This window comes from Brienomyrus brachyistius, chromosome 18, assembly GCF_023856365.1.
Source record: "Brienomyrus brachyistius isolate T26 chromosome 18, BBRACH_0.4, whole genome shotgun sequence".
NCBI lineage: Eukaryota > Metazoa > Chordata > Actinopteri > Osteoglossiformes > Mormyridae > Brienomyrus > Brienomyrus brachyistius.
Genome location: NC_064550.1, coordinates 16,117,805 through 16,130,798, shown reverse-complemented (window position 1 = coordinate 16,130,798; position 12,994 = coordinate 16,117,805). Strand labels below are relative to the sequence as shown.

Here is a 12,994-nt window from a genome sequence, read left to right as displayed (position 1 = left end):
TCCTCTGTCGGACTAGGCATCTCCCACAGGCCTGTTTGCAGGACAAAGCCTTGTCGTTTGAGGATACAGGGCTGACCAATCAAATCCGCTGTCAGTGTTTGTTAGGAAGGACCCACCAATTAGAGCACAGCGCTGGCTGCCAGCTCGCTTATCTCCCACATAAAGGCAGGAGTTATTAGACACAGAGAATGGAAACGCTAGATTCGGCTCCTGTACCGACCCTCTTTTTTCTCTGTCCGCTTTGGACCAGCAGGGGGGGCCACAAGCGACACCCCACTGCCGAGAGGGGAGGCCGTCGCCGGACAGAAATTGGAAGGAAGTCTGTGACTTTGAGCAACTGTCTGGCTTGGCTTTTAATCTGCGTTTACATAAAGCCAAGCACACAACGTAAATGTGTGAGCTCCCTGAAACAGTGCCAGTGAGGATCAGGTACTGATGTTAAGAGAGTGTGTGGGATTGGGGGGGTCACCGTGGCAACGCCTACCTGCAGCGTGCCAGCTCTGAGGGAAAGTGTGTGCCTGCCAGTGTGTGTGTGTGATCGCTAAAGAGGTTGACAGGGAAAGTTTTCCCCCCCCCCCCCATTCTTATGGCTGCACAGCATGACCAAGGTTAACCACGCAGTTCCAAGAGAAGAAGAAAACGATGAATACAAATGGGATGCGACTCATTCCGAAGCCATGGCAACAGAGGAACGATGCAGAGCCAACATGTTACCGACCGTCCCCCCCCCCCCCCCCCCTTGTCTGCCTTCCTTTCTTTCTCTCGTGACTCAGTTAAAGCAGAACATTCTCTGGTGGCTTTATGAGTGGGGGAGGAAGCGGGGGGGGGGGGGGGGGGCAGATGGCATGACAAGCAGAAGTACCGCGTGTCGAGAAAGCATCAATGCAGAACTGAATCGAACTTGGGGGTGGGGGCGGGGCTTATTGTCTGCAAGCTGCCGGAAGGCTGCGGAACGTGGTGGGAGATAACATACCGTATGAGGTTACTAACACATCGTCACTTAGCTGACACATTCATCCACAGGGGTTGCATCTGTGCTTTTTATACATATGGATGAAAGGTACAACAGCAACACCCTGAGAATCAGCGAGCAGCATTATTATTATACTGTTACTGTTTGGTGTAAATAGGGTCACAGTTTGTAGCAGATTAGTAATTCATCTGGCACTTTCATCCAAAGTGACTTTGGAAAGAGGGAAGGGTGACAGTTACTTATGATCCTTGGGATTTGACCCTACAACCTTTGCATTAACACAACACTCTACTCTTTGAGGTACACTTTTTCAGCAAGTGTACTAAGATGAACTACAGGCAGTCGCAGCTGTCCATAGATGGTGTTGGATGTTCATGTGACATACATGGCTGCTTACAAATCTACACACACCGCTGTTCAGGTAAGCCCACTGCCCTCAGGGCTGAAGCTCAGCTGGAGGGGGGGGCATATCACAAGACATAATGTGCTTGTTTTTATGCCATCAAAAAATGGACGTCTGTGTTCATGGGAAGGATTAACTGTCCCCAGTGGCAGCTCTGACCCTCTGCTGCCACCTCCATGGATTCGTCAAGCATTATAAATATGGCTATAAATAACTGTCAAAAGGCATAACACATCACAGCCATGTTTATTATGCATTATGACTGCCTTATGAAGCATACCTTCATAATGCATTATAATGTTGGATATTAGCGTTAAGGATGCTTTGTCCTGCATTATATTGTGCATTATAGATGAGAGCTTCATAAGGCAGTCATAAGGCAGTCATTGACAAGTCAAGTTGTCCTCCTCGTGTGTACCAGTTCACGGACGCTTCTGGAGGGAGGCCTGACTGGGTACAGCAGACCCCCCCTTCCAGCCTGCCAGGTGGCTGCTCAACCACTTTGTCATCCACTTGGATGTCGGTTTTCATGATTTGCTGACTGGGCCGTCTTCCACACATGCCCAAGCCAGACAATGTTAACTTTCTCCCCAAATAACTCTGCTTGATACTCAACACCTATGAGTGCCATAGAGTATCAAAAATCCCTCGTTCGTGAGTCAACGGCATGTTCATGGGAGTTTCCCTTGCACAAAAATATTGTAGGCAGAATGAAAAATGATTGGTTCATAGAGATAACCAATCAGATTGCAGAAGCGTTGGTACCAACAAATCCGATGTCTTGATTCTTCTTTTTATTGATTTATTAACTTTTATCTGATTTTTTCCCCCCACCAATTTTGAATTGTTATTTACTCTGAACCGGTAATGGACCTGAACACCATCTCTATAAAACACTCATTAAACAGAATCTGCTTAAATGTGTCACTGAACTCTTGTTGCCTACAGTATTGTCTAGTTTTTGACTCTGGTGGTTATTGCTTTTTGTTCTACTTCCCTTATAAGTTTGTAGAACCAAGAAGTAAGTTTCCTCCAATGTATGTGCATGTGCGAATTATGTTTATATGTTTATATTATGTTGTGGGGACCAAATGTTCCCCACAATGTAATATAAACCTGTTATTCTGACGTTGTACTGACTACTTTTTAGGTCCCCACAAAGATCTATGAATGCAATCAAAAAACTAAAAGTGCCAAAAGTGTGTTTTGTTTAGTTATTTACGGTTAAGGTTAGGGCTGGGTTAGGGTTAGGGTTAGGGTTGTCATGTTGTTAAGGTTAGGGCTGGGTTAGGGTTAGGGTTGTCATGTTGGGATTAGAGTTTTCTCAGTAGAAATGAATGAAGTCCCCACAAAGATATAATTACAAACCTGTGTGTATGTGTTTGCCTGTCTGTCTGTGAAAGTCATGCTTTTAAAAATGCCTTTTAAAATGTATTCATATTCAGTTGCAGCCTTAGACTTAGCAGTGGTTTAATGAAGCCAGCGTTGATCTTTTTGTTTCCTTTGACCCTGTTGAAATAAAATCTGTATATATTGTGCCTGAGTCTTGTGTTTTTCAGTTTCTTTTTTTGGTGCCAGTCTAGCAGAAGTGAAACTGTGTCTCTTAGCATGAGCAGAGAGCATAGCTGAGCTGATAAGGTCCCAGGCCAGAAGTTCATCAGCTAATTTACCGTAATTTTTTCCTGTAAGGGTCTAAATGGGGGACTAGACCATAAGTAGCTAGTTTCCTTTCCTCTCAACAACTGACACTGTCTAGACTGTCGCTGGCGTACAAGGAAAGGAAAAATAAACACAAAGTGCCATTTTCACGGCATGTGTGTGAGATGCAGGCCTGGCGGTCGTCGAGATAAGATGAGCGTTTCGTAAACCGCAGTAGCTTTTGCGCCTAGAGCTCCTGTCCTCCTCTTATTTTGTTTGCATGTGCACAGTTCATGTACGGACATATGATCAGTGCCTATGAGGGCAAAGGTTGAGATGGAACAGAAATGGGTTCAAATGCACGCTGAGGAGATTAGAGGAGAAGGCTTGGGGTTTCGTGTGCTGTGTTTGAACAGGAACGACAGAGGGTTAGAACCCAGCCCACACGGCCCCTTTAACAAGCTGGTAAAGAGCACAGCCTGGTGTAAATGAGCCTTGGGTGTGTGGAACGGCATCCATCCAGCATGCGGTGCGAGTGCTTCAGCTCCAGTAGCTAAGGGAAGTTTGATTTAAGTGCAAATACGAGGCCATTTTCAAGATAATATCAAAGGCTCCTGATCACTGAAAATGCTAACAGGCCAGGCCAGGTGTGGGCAGTGGATTTTTAAACTTGCCAAAATGAACCCCTCCCACGTCCTCAAGGAGAACCCAGATCATCCATTGTGGAAGGTGTGGCACGTCAAAGTTATTGGAAAGAAGTCACTGTGACAATGGAACCCTAATTGAATGATCTCTGACAATCTTCGACGATGCCACCTTGTAGATAATACAAATAAAACCCAGTCGGATTTTACAGCATGTGTACATCTCCCCACTGACCTCGCCCACCTGGCCGCTCACAGGTGGCCTTGACGGTCCCTGGTTCAGTTTAATACTTAAGCTCTGGTGAATAGTTAATTCCAGTAAATGTAAAGCAATGGTCTTCAACCCTTTTTATGGAGTTGGGGGTGGACTGTCCCTCTTGAATAATTGGAAGTTGGATTGCAATCAACCAGTTTGGAGACATCCATGATTCAAGGGTTTATTTGCACTATGCAATGAGAATCTTACTTTGATGTCCTTCCATCCATCCAATTTCTGAAACTACTTATCCTATTTAGGGTCATGGGGGGGGTCCAGAGCATATCGGCACAAGGCAGGAAATAACCCAGGCTGTGGCACTAACCCATCACAGGGCACCATCACGTACCATTCACTCACAGACCATTAACTCACGCACCATTCACTCACAGACCCATACACGACGTGATAACTCTAATTAGCCGCAACATGTTTTTGGACAGAGGGGGGAAACCAAACAACGACAGAGAGAGAACATGCAAAATCCACACACGCGGAACCCTGAACGCAGATGTGTGAGGCAGCAGTGCCAACTACTGCACCACCCCTATGTCCTTTTGATAAACACAGATTAAGCACAAAATGCAAATCACAAGAACAAATTAAGATACAATAAACAGAATTACAATTATAACAACAGATACATAGACACGATGCAAAGTAACAGTGCAATGTCATCACGTCACCAATTCTTCAGAGATTGGATAAGAGGAAGTCCTAAAAATGTGGGGGGGGGGGGGGCCCTAAGCGACAGAGTACTGAGGAGTTCGCGGTGTGCAGCAGTTTTCCGATTCACCCTTGCTCCGCTCTTCCCCATGTGAGAGTTCTCCTCTGTTCCGTTACTCCCCTCTACCACCTGGTCCCTCGGGGCCCGGGCCTCACTGTGGGAGGAGCACGGCCGGCGAGTGAGAGCGGATTCAGCCCTAGCGGAGCCAGACCAGGGAAAAGGGCAGCAGATGGCCGCCCACACCATGACGTGTACAGCAGCAAATGAGTCACGGACACTGTCCTACTCGTGTTCCCACGCGCGTCAAGGCCGGACGCCCACACCTGGGGGCCATCGTTCCTCCGCATGTTCTTTGGACAATGCCCTTCCCCCCAACCACCCTATCCACTCCCTCACTACACTGCCTACTCCAATCACCCTAAATCCAGGGAGCCTGAGGTGGCAGCTTCAGCCCCCAGCAGAGGCCTGCACTGACCTGGATCTGTCAAGCTGGTCGCCTCTTGGTGCCGATGCTTCATTGTGTCTCCCAGCAGAAGTCTTTCATCTGCTGCAGCAGAAGCACAGTCTGCAGTTTTACTGATACCCATTTAAAACTCAACTGCAAGACATCGGGGAGAATCTTTCAAAAAGTAGTTTTCAGTTTATGTAGCCGGGCGCATATATTATTGATCATCACTTATTGGCTATCTCTCTGCATGGCATTATAATGTGGTACACCTATCAGGCCCTGTCACAGGTGACCAGTTTAATGCCCGTTTTCAAATATCCAGGGACATTCACACTCACCCAGCCACACATAACATACGCAGCATGTTTGGCCCGCTTGTCAACCATGATATCGACACCCCACTAATTGATCAGCAGTCTCCAGTGGCTGTGTGTGGCCACTAAATGGACAGGCTGCCTTTGATTATGTCATCAAGGGTGGCCTGTGGGAGGTAAGCAAGAACAGGGACGGGAACTGGCAGACCGGAGACAGCAGGAGAAAGATTCATGCTGGAATGTCTAGTCAGAGAGGAGCTTCAGAGAAATCCCTGAACGCCATCATGGTGCGCAAGGTAAACCCATCCACCCAACACATTTAATTGGCTCTCTTAGGTAAGCAGGCCTGGCCCCAAAGTCTGTGCTTTGTGTGTGATTGCTGAGCGGGGGGGGTGGGGGGGGGGGGTCACGGCGGTAGCTAGTGAATGGCTCCAGAAACACGCAGGGACCGGGCAGCCAAAGGAAATGGGCAGATTCCAGCGCGGTCGTTCTCTCTCCCCCACTTAGAGGCACGCGGACAGCAGCCACGTCCTCCGGAAACTCTCCCCCATCTGCCAAGAAAGACCAGCGCCCGCAATGCCCATCCCTCCAGTCTCTCCAGTTCTCGTCCCGACGTTCTCGCAGGACGCCGCCAAGGCAAGTGGCCCAGGACGGCTGGGACCGGCCATCTGGGCAGCACTCCTAGGCGCGGCGTGGGATTCTGGAACTGCACGTAATGTTCTACTGAAGAACCACCGTCTTCTGACCTAAAGGGGAAACCCTGGGATACGTATATGCGAACGTAGGTGGGAATATCAAACAAATATCAAATACCTATACAATAAATTCGTCCGTACATCCGGACGTAAGTACAGATCACCTATACATGTATATATCAGAAAACCATCAAAGGCCCATAGTGACCCCATACTGCATAAGTGATTATGCAAGATGGATGTAGTGTATTACAGAAGCATATTTCAAAGTTTAACTGAAATTGTAATTCAATGCAACAGCATTTGAGATATTTATGATTTGTGATATTTATGATGAACATGTGTCAATATATAGCATCTAAGATAAGATAAGATAAGATAAGGTAAGATAAGACAGCCGTTATTAGTCCCACAGGTGGGAAATTTGCATTTTTACAGCAGCAAAGTGGACAGTGCATGTTAATAGCAGCAATAAAAGGAGTATTGTAACATAAAAACATAGAAACTGTCTCAATATATGTGTGGGATAAAATCTATACCATTGATATACATTTACAACAAACTTAGAGGAAGTGCTAGTAGACGGAGTGGTTGTGCTCGGCCATGCAGCTGTGTGGTGTAATGCAGACAGCGTTCACTACCAACAGATCCCTCCTCCTCGTCCAGATGGAGGCTCCTCTGGGGGTCACGCTTCTCCTACTACCCGGGTGGTCTGACCGCTTGACCTGATCCATATGTCGTAAAGCAGGATACCAAGATTTCTGGGGGTGAGGGAGAACAGAGTGGCCTAAGCAGCCCCCACTGCCATAGTCCTCTGAAAGCCTAAGCAAAATGGCATGGGATTTTAGATGAGGGTTCGAGTACCTGACAAGGTTCATGGAGGAAATGCAGTCATCTTCTGGTCCAGCAGGTGTCGCTGTTACAGCTGCATTACAGTTCGAAGGAATTTATGCAGGAGAATAAAAATCCACATAGATTAGAGAAGGTCTGTCTTTTCTTCTTTTCTAAGGCTGAGCTATTACCTCCATCAAAATCAGGGTTTGTGACGAAGAACGGAGAGAGTGAATAGTTTAGCTGAGGGATAAGGCACCTGGTCCCCCAGCCCCACACCGAATAAAACCACAGGCTTAATAAACGTTAAGGTTCTCAAGAACAGAGATCCCTAAAGGCAAAACCAGCAGAGCTCACTTCAAGTCAGCTGGCTGAGTTGACATGGCACTTCAGCGCCATGGCAACAGGTGATGCACACATGCAACCTCACTGCCCAGACTGCGATTTCAACTTTGATCCTAACAGGCTGGCATCATGTTATAGAATGATATAATTTATCATTCCGGTACCCAAACCAAGAGGTAAACTATGAAAATCTCTGCTTGCCTGCAGAATATGCAGAACCTCTCTCCAAAGGGAGAGATCAATGATTAAACAATTCTGTGAAAAGCACCTAAAGTGACTGTGGCTGTGACTCCATGGTTCACCTCCACATGTAATGAAGAAAATCGCACATGATGCCTAATTTGCTGTGTGACATCCGCTGGGAAAGAAATCCCACTCTGCTGTCCCTTGTCAGCTTGCACATCCGTTCCCGGACACCATGGTGATTTCTTGCTGCCACAGGTTAAGGATCAGGGTGGCTGTGGACAGGAACGGTCATTGCTTTAGTCTTGGGCAAGCCTCTGCTGATTGGCCAGCAGAGTAGATCACCCAAGTTAAATTTCACATGAAATATTGAGCCGTGTGAGTGGATTAGACATTACGTAAATGTTCCAGGTATGCCAATCTCTTTGTGATGTAACGGGCCAAACCAAGTGATTTGGGGTGGGGGGGGGACCTACTGCCCTTCCTCTTGTTATTGTTTTGGTCCATATCCTGCCATTGCTTAAAATCAAGTTGGTTGTTTGGAAACACACGAAGGGAATAAATAGGAGGAAAAGGGACTGAGAGTCCTTGATGTGTTAGAAAGTCATTGTCCCCCGTGGCTGTGATGAATGGTTTAGACTTCATAGCACATCCTCGACAGAGGAACCGGGTCCACCTGTCAGACAGCTGCGAAGGGAACACATCCAGTTCAGCAGGGAGATCCCAGCTCGGCCGGAGATTCAGCCAGTCACATTCTTGTGGCACCCAGGGCCACACGCTGGCTTTTTTTGGCCCCTGGGTCTAGACAGCGAGAGACGAAGAGGATCATCCCGGTTTCTCTGCCCTTAGCAGGCTGTTGCCCAAAATGGCAGGGGGGGGGGAAAGGGCAAGTGGGGGCTGGGAGTAAGGGGGTGGAGGGAAGCTGGCACCTGACTGCAACATGAGCGGGACAAATCAGGCCACGGATTACGTCACAAGCACAGACGGAAACAGATTTGCGTCATGTTCCAGACACACGCGACGGCAATGGTGGCCTTTGATCGTAACGATCCCAGGTAGCATCACTGCGCTCAGCAACTAAAGGCATGATTGCAGGGCACAGAACATGATGGAGAAATCATACAGGGGCCGATCATTTCAACAGCTAGGCCATTCACATTCCAGAAGTTAAACAAGGGGCAGGGCTAGAATTCAGTCCTATTATAGGTTAATCTCCTAGAGATTCTGTAGTACACTTCAATGTGCCAAACACACATGAATAGAATGAAAAGAGTCAGACCTACTGTGGCGCCACATGCAAAAAAAAGAAAACAAACCCTTCTCATCCCAACGGAATATAGAAGCTCAGAACATGGAACCTGGAAACTGAAACTCTTTAACCCCGGAACTCTGAACCTAGATTGGCGACAGGAATACCCTTGTGTCCTGTTCAAGAACAATGGAAAAATCACATGCACAGACAAGGAATGCTTAGGTGTGGAGGTGTTTATCTGGCAACATGAAACAGGATGAACGTGTTTCAGTGTTGGGGGGGGGGGGGGGAGCTTCTTCATATACCCCAAATGATGTGCCGTAATTGGAGTGAGCAGCAAACCTTGACTACACTGTCTGGGGAAAGACTTTATAATTATCCTCGTCAAAGGCATATTTATGGCCCAACAGCAAAAGTGGCTGCAGAGAAGTTTTACCTAAAGGGAGCCCTTCCCATTCTGTCTAATCCTGTAATGCTACAAGGCTGCACACAAACCACATACAGGCCCCCAACATCAGCCAATGTTTCAAAGATAATGACGCGATTATGTAATGGCTCACTACAGACTCTGAGTGCTTCGGAGGTATATTAGGGAAATACCACCTGGCTTAGGGGAAGACCTACAGATGGGTTTAGAGATGATCTGCATGATGTTTACTGGCAGCCAGAAGCTCACCACAGGTCTTACTGTACCATTCTAATGTTCTGCCCTAAATTCCAGAAAAAAACAGGATTAAAACAGAAACGTGCCACGGTGCTGGGTGGAAACACGCCGAGACCGGAGCCTGTCTCACGGTGCTGGGTGGAAACACGCCGAGACCGGAGCCTGTCTCACGGTGCTGGGTGAAAACACGCCGAGACCGGAGCCTGTCTCACGGTGCTGGGTGAAAACACGCCGAGATCGGAGCCTGTCTCACGGTGCCGGGTGGAAACACGCCGAGACCGGAGCCTGTCTCACGGTGCCGGGTGGAAACACGCCGAGACCGGAGCCTGTCTCACGGTGCCGGGTGGAAACACGCCGAGACCGGAGCCTGTCTCACGGTGCCGGGTGGAAACACGCCGAGACCGGAGCCTGTCTCACGGTGCCGGGTGGAAACACGCCGAGACCGGAGCCTGTCTCACGGTGCCGGGTGGAAACACGCCGAGACCGGTGCCTGTCTCACGGTGCCGGGTGAAAACACGCCGAGACCGGAGCCTGTCTCACGGTGCTGGGTGGAAACACGCCGAGACCGGAGCCAGTCTCACGGTGCTGATGCTTCCACAACATTAACACAATGTTACGTGAACGTAACAGATGGGACCTGGATCTGTCCATTCAAGGTGTGTGGCTTTTCTGACACATATTTTAAAAAGAGGTTTAGAAAACATTCTTGGGCAAGCGCTGACAGTTAGTTATCTGATGAGGCCTTGCACATCATCGGATGAGAAGTAAAATCTCTCTTAAATAGGATAGGCTCAGGGGGATATTCTTGCAGACTACCTTAAATCACCGGGCGAGATTTTAAGAAAGGAGGCTGTTTTTATTTAGTGGAGTTACCTGGGAAACAATCAGAACATGCCTGAGACACGATTCAAACTCCTCCTTTGCCACTTTGTATGTTTGTTTCCCTCAGAACATTTCTGAGCGCCGTAAAAAGCAAATGGTGATAAATTGCTGTTTGTGGATCCAGACGTGGTTCGCACAGGGAGCGCTGTCAGCACAGCATGTATGCTGGGGACGGGAGCCGTGGTTCCTGAGAAATCAGCCACACATCAGCTGACACGCACCGTAGCCAAAAAACAAAACTCCTTCCGCTTGCCCTCAAAAACAAGATCAAGGTTCATTTAATGATATACAATGAAATGACTAACATTGACATGTGTTAAACATTAGCTTGATACAGCAGTCTGTATAATTTCTGAGGGGTGATTACAGTCACCCACAAAATAGCTCACCTTAGCTTTGCCTTTCGTATGACTGCATTTTTAACAGCTATTTTCCATGACACTGGTTTCCTGGGCCACTGTCCTGTGGGACCTGATTCAGAGGAGCAAATCTGGGCCTGAACTTTCTTAAGGGCATATTCGTTGGACCCACATTATCCTATTTGCTTCCAGAAAACCAATAAACCACCAACTCAGAGGTCAGAGAAATTATCAGTGTTTAAGAGCCTGTTTTTAGTGCAGGTCGGTGGATTCCAACTGCAATAAAACACTCAACCATTCTGGAATGTTTCTCGTGACACGCTGTAATATATTTGGTGAAAGACATTTAGGCTGAAAATAGGCTGCGTGATGAGATTAGTTGCTCCTCTAGTTCCTCCTGTGCTATTCTTTTGGATGCTACTGGGTGTCCAGAATAAATTTAGGCACATATGTAGCTGGAGGGTAGAGGGGGGGGGGCAACTATTTCCTTTGCTGCTCCAACCATTTACTTTACAAGTTCAGGCAAATCTTGATTAATGTGTTTCATTCATTACCATATGGGTCGGAGCGGGTCACATGACAGCATTCCCATGGTAACCATGATCAATGCTGCCAATGTGGCGATTCGGAAGCCAGATGGAGCACCGGATTCGTGCAGCTGAGCGAAGGTGCCAAGGAGCTAATTCAGCAATTGTAAACAAACAAACAAACCTTCCTCTGTGATTTGGGGAATGGACACAAGGAGACGTAGAAGTCTGCTGGTTACGGAACTGGGCCCATGGAGAAACTGGGCCTGAGGAAGCAGCTGACCTGTCAGCCAGATACTGAACATAGCCGTAATTATTCCGGTGAAAAGGCGACTCTACAAACTTGCACGGTACCAAGTGATTTGGGAAATTTGGTAACACTTAACATAATCTCTTACCACAACACCTTGGCTGATCTGCAGAACTGCCACAGTGAGAGAATTCAACTCCAAGTCCTTCACTTAATGCTGCCACTGTGTTATTGTGGTCCAGAGAGCATTTTCCCCCAGAACATGTCTGATACGGACTATAAACAGCCATCGTGCTTCCTCGCATTAAGATTCCTAGAGTGTCTGGAAACCCTGGTGACAGAAGAGTCCGTATAACAATGGTTAGTTTGGACCGAATCCCATCATGCTGATTTAGGCAAACAATTTAAAAAAATCAGGAAGGGGGGTTTTGTTTAGATTTTGGCTTTGAGATTAAACACAGATCGGCTAAACAGTTTTACTCTTCTGCCCTTGCATAATTGATATGGAAAGACAAAGCACAGGCTGTGAGACACACTGCTGACAGCACAAAGGTGCTGTGAGAGTATCTGTGGGTTTATCTGGTGGCTCAAGAAATCCCCTGCATCAAGACTGCTGGACCGTTATGGAGTTAAGAGACTTATATTTGATCTGAAGAGTTCAAATCACCTTTTTTTTTGCCAATGGGGAGAATCAGGATGAGATTAAGAATCCCAGTCAAGGCCCCAGACTGGTACTCTCCTGATGTTGAAATTAATTTCTCCACACACTGTAAACACCCACCAGGATGAGTGCTTTAAGTTGCCAGTGATTGGTGACTGTTCCCTAAATGTCATGATGAAAGTGGCTTGTCATCATTTCCTATGGGGATGGGGAGATTCCATATGGCTTTTTTGGGGCCCTGAACTACTCGGACTTCCCTCATCTGATATCTGTCACATCTTAGGACCATGCTAAAAAGCGTTCCGTTTCATGCTGTTACTTAGATATAAGGTTGTATCTTAATATCGGGTGTGGAAAATATATATTTGCCTCTGTGTATATTTAGTGTATACATAACGTAGAAATATAGAAGCAGTCAGCAGGTGTAAAGTAAAAATATGTGTATTATATGTAATTACTGCGAGGAGTGTCCGATTGCGCGCGCATATTCTCAGCGATAGAACACTCACTATAGCGAAATGACAAGTTGCGTGAACTTCACATTTCTGACCCAGACGGAAATTGGCCAACTCTTGTCGGATTAACGTGCCTCCTTCAGTTCTCGTCAACTAAAACGCTTTAAAAAGCGTTTGAGCTCTATTGCCCCATAGTGTCTGTTATCTTCGACCAAGAGTTAACAGCAAGCTCATCTGCTGTAATACCCCCCACCAAAATTACTTTCACACACACACTTTGGCGATGACTTCTGAGTTAGTTTTAAAACGACAATAACAATGCATAGAAGGCTAGCGTTTCACTTCCACATTGCTTCTCAATGCACTGGATAAACCACATTTCTTCTGAACATATGCTAATTTACATTTGGGTACAGCTTACGTGGGTATACATTTAAAACAAACAGGCAAAACATTTCTTCGCGCAAAAAAAAACTATAAAAATAAA

At 47.0% G+C, this 12,994-nt stretch overlaps 1 long non-coding RNA gene across 1 annotated transcript; it reads right to left on the bottom strand.

Annotated features, from left to right (window-relative positions):
- Positions 1-4,082: 4,082 nt before the first annotated feature.
- On the bottom strand, positions 4,083-12,988 carry LOC125712601 (uncharacterized). Its single transcript, XR_007383351.1, has 2 exons — positions 6,963-12,988; positions 4,083-6,859 (listed from the first exon to the last, which is right to left on the bottom strand). It is a non-coding gene; the product is annotated as an uncharacterized LOC125712601 (long non-coding RNA).
- Positions 12,989-12,994: the final 6 nt, after the last annotated feature.